Source organism: Pongo abelii, chromosome X (assembly GCF_028885655.2).
Source record: "Pongo abelii isolate AG06213 chromosome X, NHGRI_mPonAbe1-v2.0_pri, whole genome shotgun sequence".
In the NCBI taxonomy this organism is placed as follows: Eukaryota; Metazoa; Chordata; class Mammalia; order Primates; family Hominidae; genus Pongo; species Pongo abelii.
The window spans coordinates 128,675,949-128,684,053 of record NC_072008.2 but is presented as its reverse complement, the minus strand read 5'-3'; the positions used below and the strand labels follow the sequence as shown (position 1 = coordinate 128,684,053).

Sequence of the window (8,105 nt, the reverse complement as noted above, 5' to 3'; positions counted from 1 at the left end):
GGTTTATTCATGCAGGGTATATGCACACCAAAAGGTATGGCAGAAAAGTTTCTTGATAACAACTCTGCTTTGGATAAGCTCTGACCCTTGGCAAAATGGTTATCCATGCTTATTTTAGGCCCAACTAAGCCCATCATTCTTTGATCATCTCTGGGATATTTCATACCTGCCTACACATAAAATCTCATCCTTAAATTTTATTTCCCCATCCAAACACCCAAACAACATCCTGTCTCTTCTTCCTTTATGCTGAAAGGAGCTCTTGCCTTTAGCCTACTTCTTGTTCTAAAAATTTTTAAAGGTGAATTCTTCCAAGAAACCTTTCTTAGCACCCCTCCCATAGGCCTTGCCTTCCAATATAGATCTAGATACTCCTCTTCAGGATTATCTTGATACACCTTGTTTTATCTGTCATCATCTACTTACATGGCATTCACACAATGCTCAAGGATAGGGAACAGGTATACTTTGGTTTTGTATCTGCATCAGGTGGCACAGTGCTTGGCCTAGAGAAAGGGCTCAGACAGCATGCCTTAAATCAAACTAAATGCTGCCTTACCCGATATCATGAAATAAGAGGGGGCAGTAATAAGATAATTAGGAAAATGCCCCCAGTAGAGTAGATTTTGAACAGTAGCTGTATTCAAAGAGCCTAAAAGCAAAAAAATATGGAGGCCGTAAGTTGCAGCAGAACTGCAATCAGGGATAAAGAGCTTCAATCTGTGACCTGGACATATTTACCTTCGGTTTGTGTCCTTGGAGCCAACCATTGCCAGGATTATTTCCTCAGAGAGGTGTCTTCATTGAGTCATATTTATAACTTATTTGCCTAAGTTGAGTTGTATTTCATGGGTAGTTTACCTAGTCCAGAGACTCTCAGTAACATTCGGGAAACACTATGTACCCATGATGAGCAGCAAGAAAAAAGCTGTCTTGATTGATAGAGCTGCTTATTTGCTGATCAGGAAGGCAGGTGGTACCAGGCCAGGGCCTGCTGGCATTATGAAAAAAGAAATAGCTCTATTTCAGTAGAAGCTCCACTAGTCAAGGTGGTATTAAAAAATGAGGAATGAGGGCTTTTCTAAGATGAAGAATGTCAGTGCAAATGGAGAGGAGAAATAGGAGTGTGAGGTTGGGGAGGAGAGAAAAATTACTTGATCCCTATGAATTAGAATCGCATCTTAAAATAATAGCAAATACTTACAAAGTATTTACTCTGTGCCAAGTATGGTATAAGGATGATATAAGGATGATCTTATTGAATTCTCACCACCACCTTATGATGTAGTTCTATTATAAACTTGTTTTATACATGAAAATAGCAGGGCTTATGTAAGTGAAGTAACTTACCAAACACCACAGAATTGATAAGTAGCAGAAATGGGAATTTAAATTTAATTTGTTTGATTCCAAAGTTCAGTTCTTTCCTCTAATTAAAGGTACGGTTTACATGAAATAAAAGGCACAAATCTGAAGGGTAGAGCTGTATAACATTTTACTTATATATGTGGCTACATGATCACCACCCAGGTCAAAATATAGAAAATTTACAACATCTCAGCAAGTTCCTTCGCACTCCTTCCGCATCAATACGGCCTGCCCTCCACACACACACACACACACACACACACACACACACACACACACACACACACACACACACAAACAGATAATCACTGTTCTGACTTATATCACCATCTATCAGTGGCTCTCAAATTGTAGACTCCGAACCAATAGCATCAGCATTATCTGGAAACTTATTAGAAACACAAATTCTCTTCGTTATTTACCCAGTAGTCATTTAGGAGCAGGTTGTTCAGTTTCCATGTAGTTGTGCGGTTTTGAGTGAGTTTCTTAATTCTGAGTTCTAATTTGATTGCACTGTGGTCTGAGAGACAGTTTGTTGTGAACACTTGGACACAGGGCAGGGAACATCACACACGATAGGCAGGGGCCTATCGTGGGGTGGGAGATTGGGGAAAGGATAGCATTAGGAGAAATACCTAATGTAAATGATGAGTTAATGGGTGCAGCAAACCAACATGGCACATGTATACCTATGTAACAAACCTGCACGTTGTGCACATGTACCCTAGAACTTAAAGTATATATATATATAAAAGATATCATCTAGCCCAATAATAACCAAGAAAACTTAGAAAAATAATAATAAAGGGAACTTGGACTACGAGATGTTAAATGGTGTTAAATAATGTAAAACTAGAAAGAAAAGACAGACATATTAAAAAAATTCTCAGCCCCCACCCCAGACCAACTGAATTGGAAACTGGGAGCAGGGCCCAGAAAATTGTGTTTTAACAAGCTCTCCAGGTGATCCTGTTGCACAATTGAGTCTGAGAACTGCTGCATAGAGCAGTTCTGCATATTTTAGAAATTCATATACATAAATAGAATCATAATATGTCCCTTTTTGTGTCTGGCCTTTTTTCTCAGCAAAATGTCTGTGAAATTTATTCACATTGTTACATGTATTAAGTTGGTGCAAAGCTGATTATTGTGGTTTTTGCCATTACTTTGGCAAAAACTGCAATTACTTTTGCACCAACCTAAATATCAGTAATTTTTTTTTTTGAGACAGTCTTGCTCTGTCACCAGGCTGGAGTGCAGTGGCACGTCTAGGCTCACTGCAACCTTGGACATCCTGGTTCAAGCGATTCTCCTGCCTCAGCCCCCAGAGTAGCTGGGATTACAGGCACACGCCACCATGCCCAGATAATTTTTGTCTTTTTTTTTTTTTTTTTTTTAAGTAGACACGGGATTTCACCATGTTGGCCAGGATAGTCTCGATCTCCTGACCTTGTGATCTGCCCACCTTGGCCTCCCAAAGTGCTGGGATAACAGGTATGAGCCACCGCGCCCAGCTAATTCTATCATTTTAAATTGCTGATTAGCAATCTATTGTATGAATATACAATGTTACCTCTTTGAGAGATCATCGTGGAACTTTTGTTAAGGGAAGTATGTTTTCTTACTTTTTTATTTATAACAAATAAAATTGTGGAATCACTAAATTAAGGCCTAAGTTATGCAAGAGAACAGATCATTATGTCATATAATTTCAGAAAGGCAATACAGCCCTCACAACCAAATCTTTCTTACTTGCTTCCTAATGCCAGAAATTTATTTAATAGGTAGCCAAGACTTTTATTCCATAATAAGCATTAATATTTAAAAGGCATGTGTGTATTACAAAAATAAAAAAAAAAACAGATTTAAAATTATACTGAAGTGTTAATGACCTATCCTTTCTTGACAGTAGAGTATGTATGCTATCACTTACTTATCCGAATCCTCAACTGACATTAATAATCAATCATGCTACTTTTATATTTTGATTTCCAATGGAATCTCAGGATTCCTCTCATCAAATTATCCCAGGCAGGAACTATCAATCCCTCACAACTGACATACCATCTCTGGCTTAATTCCTGTGTGTGTGTGTGTGTGAGAGAGAGAGAGAGAGAGAGAGAGAGGAGAGAGAGACTTTGGTGCAGCTTAGAACTAGACAGAGGGGATGTATGGATCAAAAAGAGAAGCAAAGTCACATTTTCTCCTGCAATTACATTTGAAAGCCTATGGGGTTTAGGTAGCCAGGATGCACTAAATTCCTTTCTTTTTCTTTTATTTTTTATTTTTCTTTTTATTTTTTACTTTTAATAACATAAACAGGAGCCACTTAGAATGCATCCTGTCCTCTTATTCTCTCAGTGAAAGAGAACAATCATCATCAATGGCAAATGGCAGTTGCAGTGAGGCAACACAATACTGAGGGCCGGCTTTATGCTCAGGAGAGAACGCTGCACCTTCTCCTCAAGGTTTCTGGTGCTCTACACATTCACATTAACTCCTTTAGTAATAAGCTATAAAAATGATCCCTGAAAGTATAGCCTTAGTAAATGATTAGTTAACTGAAGCTGTAAGAAATCAATGTAGTAACAACAAACAGTAACAATAACAACTATTACTATTACTACTTTTACTGAGAGCTTTGTGTTGGGCTTTATGGCAAGTGATTCACCTGAATTGTCTCATTTAATCCTCAAAACCCTTCCAGGCCAATATTATTATTCCCATATTAAATATTAAATATTAAATATTAGACGGGTGCCCAAATCCACATGAAAGAGCTGAGATCCAAATCCAAGTTATCTGATTTTATATCCCGAGTTCTTTGGAAACCACTACTCTTTACTGACACTGAGATAACTGGATTTCTTTAAGGCTACATAGAAGCCCTTCCCAACTCTTATTAAAAGTGTCTGAGTTCACTTTCCTGCCCCAATAAGAATATAGCGACCATCACTGAAAATCTTAAGGTTATCATTCTTACCATCAGTGGTAACATGATAGAACAATTAATATAATACAACTGTCAGTGGCACGAGTGTAATAAATTAGGTATAGGTGATTCATCTCTCCCATGGTGTCTTCTCCCCTCTTTAGTTCTAAATACCAAATGATTACAAAAACACGCACACTCAGAGTTAAATTTTGAATTATGTATGAAACTATACATATCAATAAATAAATTTATCAAACATGTAACACATGTCTACTATGTACCATTTTTTAGACTTAAAGCTCCAGGAGAGCAAAGACCCACCTTGTTCTCTTCGATATTCCCATCACCATACACCTGGTAAAATGTAGGTGCTCAACAAATATTTTTTGAATGGATGGAGGGATGAATGTATAAATGTATGCACAACTGCCATTATACTGAACTATAGCATAGGAGCTGATGTCTAATGTTGGTAATTTGCCTAAAATGGTGGCATTAGTACAGGGATCTTGTGCGATGGGTAAAAGTTTTGTGTTTCTGCCTATTAGACATCTGGAATTACTGTGAACAATATGTGAGGAATAAACAAAATTTTGTCTTGTATGTGCGCCTGATATTTTTCCCCGATAACTTAATGGTTAAGGTTTTATTTTCAACAGATAGAAGCTTGCTTCCTTTTTAAAAAAAAGCTGAATATGTTGACATTGACAGGAGAATATAAATACTGTGTCCATTGTGATTTTTACATTGGATGCTACATTTTTAAAAATGCAAAATAACAAAAGGAGGAATGGAATTCCCGACCATCCATTGCATAGTTAAAATGTATGACATGGCAAGGTAGTCTTTTTCAAAAATAAGTCAGCGTTGGTTCAGTATTGAGAAAATGCTTCAGTGGTTTTGTAAAATTGAAAGTAGCACGTTCCTAATCTAGTGAAAGTGAACATTCAAATTTGTCTCATTTTCTCCTGAAATTATGCACAGAACCTGGGACAATGGCAAGCAACTTACCCAAGCATATTTCTATGGTAGCTCAGATTTCCTGTTTTTCTGCCTCACACCAAAGCAGTACAAATGGCACACTTGCAAAGTTGGAATGGTGCCCATGTCACCTCAGCATCAAATGCAATTGGATGCTGTTGAGCAGGAACTAGGAGGCTTATATTGCTCATAAGAACAGTGCCAGTCAATCACTCAATTGGAACCACCCTTTAGGCCCAGGTGGGTGAAGCAGATTATTTTTCCTTAGAGGGTAAAGGGAATGATGAACATATTTCTTGCTATCTCTTGCAGCCCCAGAGTGAAAATCATCCATGAGGAAGGTCACAAATACCAATATAAATTTTCCTTTACACTCGTAGTATCCATTCTAGGATTATGTTCCAAGAAATGTTACCAACAATAACAATCAAGGGCTTGTGTTCCAGAGTGACACCATGATTTGGAAGAGGAATTCAGGTGGGTTTTTTGATAGTTTATACGTAATGATTGCTGTGGTGCCAAGGTATGAAGATATTTGATATACCAGTCCTAAAGCTGATTTTTTGAAAGATTGGCAGCTTGCTGAATTCTTTTTTTTTTTTTGATCCCCTATTAATTCTTTTTTTTAAATTGAATTTTCTTTTTAAATTATACTTGAAGTTCTAGGGTACACGTGCACACGTGCAGGTTTGTTACATATGTATATATGTGCCATGTTGGTGTGCTGCACCCATTGACTCGTCATTTACATTAGGTATATCTCCTGGTGCTATCCCTCCCCCCTCCCCCCACCCCATGACAGGCCCCAATGTGTGATGTTCCCCTTCCTGTGTCCAAGTGTTCTCATTGTTCAATTCCCACCTATGAGTGAGAACATGCGATGTTTTGTTTTCTGTTCCTGTAATAGTTTGCTGAGAAGGATAGTTTCCAGCTTCATCCATGTCCCTACAAAGGACATGAACTCATCATTTTATCTGGCTGCATAGTATTCCATGGTGTGTATGTGCCACATTTTCTTTTCTTTTTTTTTTTCTAATTTAGAAAAATTAGTTCGTTTTTCTTTTTTTTTTATTTTTTTTCTTTATTATTATTATTATTATTATTATACTTTAGGCTCTATGGTACATGTGCGCAACGTGCAGGTAAGTTACATATGTTTACATGTGCCATGCTGGTGCGCTGCACCCACCAACTCGTCATCTAGCATTAGGTATATCTCCCAATGCTATCCCTCCCCCTTCCCCACACCCCACAACAGTCCCCCAAGTGTGATGTTCCCCTTCCTGTGTCCATGTGTTCTCATTGTTCAATTCCCACCTATGAGTGAGAATATGCGGTGTTTGGTTTTTTGTTCTTGCGATAGTTTACTGAGAATGATGATTTCCAATTTCATCCATGTCCCTACAAAGGACATGAACTCATCATTTTTTATGGCTGCATAGTATTCCATGGTGTATATGTGCCACATTTTCTTAATCCAGTCTATCATTGTTGGACATTTGGGTTGGTTCCAAGTCTTTGCTATTGTGAATAATGCTGCAATAAACATACGTGTGCATGTGTCTTTATAGCAGCATGATTTATAGTCCTTTGGGTATATACCCAGTAATGGGATGGCTGGGTCAAATGGAATTTCTAATTCTAGATCCCTGAGGAATTGCCACACTGACTTCCACAATGGTTGAACTAGTTTACAGTCCCACCAACAGTGTAAAAGTGTTCCTATTTCTCCACATCCTCTCCAGCACCTGTTGTTTCCTGACTTTTGAATGATTGCCATTCTAACTGGTGTGAGATGGTATCTCATTGTGGTTTTGATTTGCATTTCTCTGATGGCCAGTGATGGGGAGCATTTTTTCATGTGTTTTTTGGCTGCATAAATGTCTTCTTTTGAGAAGTGTCTGTTCATGTCCTTCGCCCACTTTTTGATGGGGTTGTTTGTTTTTTTCTTGTAAATTTGTTGGAGTTCATTGTAGATTCTGGATATTAGCCCTTTGTCAGATGAGTAGGTTGTGAAAATTTTCTCCCATTTTGTAGGTTGCCTGTTCACTCTGATGGTAGTTTCCTTTGCTGTGCAGAAGCTCTTTAGTTTAATTAGATCCCATTTGTCAATTTTGGCTTTTGTTGCCATTGCTTTTGGTGTTTTAGACATGAAGTCCTTGCCCATGCCTATGTCCTGAATGGTAATGCCTAGGTTTTCTTCTAGGGTTTTTATGGTTTTAGGTCTAACATTTAAGTCTTTAATCCATCTTGAATTGATTTTTGTATAAGGTGTAAGGAAGGGATCCAGTTTCAGCTTTCTACATATGGCTAGCCAGTTTTCCCAGCACCATTTATTAAATAGGGAATCCTTTCCCCATTTCTTGTTTTTGTCAGGTTTGTCAAAGATCAGATAGTTGTAGATATGTGGCATTATTTCTGAGGGCTCTGTTCTGTTCCATTGATCTATATCTCTGTTTTGGTACCAGTACCATGCTGTTTTGGTTACTGTAGCCTTGTAGTATAGTTTGAAGTCAGGTAGTGTGATGCCTCCAGCTTTGTTCTTTTGGCTTAGGATTGACTTGGCAATGTGGGCTCTTTTTTGGTTCCATATGAACTTTAAAGTAGTTTTTTCCAATTCTGTGAAGAAAGTCATTGGTAACTTGATGGGGATGGCATTGAATCTGTAAATTACCTTGGGAAGGATGGCCATTTTCATGATATTGATTCTTCCTACCCATGAGCATGGAATGTTCTTCCATTTGTTTGTATCCTCTTTTATTTCCTTGAGCAGTGGTTTGTAGTTCTCCTTGAAGAGGTCCTTCACATCCCTTGTAAGTTG

At 38.0% G+C, this 8,105-nt stretch overlaps 1 non-coding gene across 1 annotated transcript; it reads right to left on the bottom strand.

Moving 5' to 3' along the window:
• Positions 1-3,692: 3,692 nt before the first annotated feature.
• Positions 3,693-3,912, bottom strand: LOC112131232 (small nucleolar RNA U3). Its single transcript, XR_002913350.1, has one exon. It is a non-coding gene; the product is annotated as a small nucleolar RNA U3 (small nucleolar RNA).
• Between the last annotated feature and the right edge of the window lie 4,193 nt (positions 3,913-8,105).